The sequence below is a fragment of the Fragaria vesca genome, linkage group LG7, assembly GCF_000184155.1.
Source record: "Fragaria vesca subsp. vesca linkage group LG7, FraVesHawaii_1.0, whole genome shotgun sequence".
NCBI lineage: Eukaryota > Viridiplantae > Streptophyta > Magnoliopsida > Rosales > Rosaceae > Fragaria > Fragaria vesca.
Genome location: NC_020497.1, coordinates 2799859 through 2801897, shown reverse-complemented (window position 1 = coordinate 2801897; position 2039 = coordinate 2799859). Strand labels below are relative to the sequence as shown.

At 37.0% G+C, this 2039-nt stretch overlaps 1 protein-coding gene across 1 annotated transcript in view; it reads right to left on the bottom strand.

Annotated features, from left to right (window-relative positions):
- Positions 1–2039, bottom strand: part of LOC101307637 — a 43145-nt gene that overhangs the window by 13652 nt on the left and 27454 nt on the right. The gene's annotated exons all lie outside the window — the stretch shown is intronic.

The following is a 2039-nucleotide window of genomic DNA, read 5'->3' as shown; positions in this document are numbered from 1 at the left end:
AAAAAATTACCCGAAACTTCAAAAATTCGTTGAAAATAACTTGCTGCTTGAAAAAATAATCCGAAGACACCGGTAAACTTGTAGCGCTCAAAATTTAGAACTGCCGCCTGTTTTCGGACTTAGGTTTTTTGATTCAGAGAGATCATTTGCTACGGCAACTAAAATGTAGCAACAAATTTGTACAGCAACATTAAACAAATTCTTCATTTTTATGCCACGACATGATATAGCCGTAACAAATAATTTTATTTTTTTGTCACAACATGGCATTGCCGTCACAAATTTTTTTTTTTCTGCCACCACATTTACCGTTGCAAAAGTAGAACTATTGACGACGGCATTTGTGTGTCATCGCAAGCCATGATAGCCAAAATAAACATTTTTTGTAGTGGGATGATGGATTCTAATAAAAAAAAAACCATGACATTAGTTATGCAAGAAAATAAGTCAATTGTATCCCTTTGGACTGATACGGGTGTATCCTGTGTATCCTAGCCTTTTAGAAATTAGCCAATTTCTTCTCCAAGTTAGTTAAGGAAATAGCTTTTCTAGCTTGTTAGGGGAATAATTTTCCAACTTAGTTTGGGATTAGTTGTCTAACTTAGTTAAGGAGTACTCTTCAAGTTGGATAAGGATTTATAGAGATTTAGACTCTATAAATAAATGTGTCTAGCTTAGTTCTAGATACCAGAGTGAAACAGAGACAACATCTGTTTAGATTAGAGAGCGAAACAATTAGAGAGGTATCTGTTTAGTGTTATTGTGAGAGAAGACATTAGACAATAATCATTGTATCCTTTTGCACAATAATAAGAGAGGAATATATTTTCTTCGAACTGTATTACTTAAGTGTTAAAGTACTGTTAGCAATTCCGTTGTTAGCAATATCACTTGAGGTAATAAATGTACGTGGCGATTACTATAGAACTTCCCATTCCAGATATACACACGTATACCTCTCCCTGTTGACATTATAACCACGTAGTAGAGGGGGGCTTATGCTGCTTATCAGAAGTGTATAAATGCAGGTGATCTATATGAAAGAATGAATCTTTGGAATGAGGCATACCATATATATAATGTTCCCATCCATCAAACTTATCAACACTCCCCCATTTCGGTTTGTATCCAAACAACAAACTAAAAACACAAACATGGCAAAAGCAAATTCCAATGTAGGACACAGGACTATAACATGATCATCAAATGAGAATCAGGAGTCTACTGAGGGCGGTGAGGCCATAAACCTAGTCAATATCAAATTGTGATGAGAGAAATGACAGAGAAACTCAAGTGTTAGTTCTCAATCTCTTCAAATATCTATTACCTGGGAATGAACCTGCCCACTCCACCGCTGCCCCTTTCTGTTTTTCTCTCTCTCTTTCTCTTCCGCATGGTAGCCAAAAGGATTTCACATCTTTCATGATCACATTTGGGCCGGGTAAAGAAACGAACTCCGCAACTTGTGATACAATGTTGTATTATTTCTGTCCTGAAACCGGGTGCATGAATTCCATTTTCTACTACAATCTCAAATGTGGCTTCAGTGTAATATCTTTCATTGATTGGCTTTCCTTGTTCAACCAGCCGATATTTAGACCATGACACATATCCCAGGAACATGTGATCTGACTCTAGGAATCTGTCAATTTTGAAACGCCAACGTAGCAAATCAAAGTTGAAAGCAATTTTACCATGATTTCCTGATAAAGTACAGAAACTTCTAGCAGAGAGATGGGATGTATGGATATCAGCACCCTTAAATTTAGCACATATAGCGAATCCAAAGAACTGGTTACATAACCAATTTGGTGGTAGTTGCACTGTAATTGAAGATCCGCTACACTGATGGTTGAACCAATTGGGAATTTCCCTCCCAGGAAGACACATTTTAAAGGAAAGAACTTGCAGACAGTTATCCTATATATTGAAACGAACTGTTAACTCAAGTTAAATGTGTGTGTGTGTATGTGTGTGTGTGTGAATGAGAGAGAGAGAGAGAGAGAGAGAGAGAGAGAGAGAGAGAGAGAGACGACCTA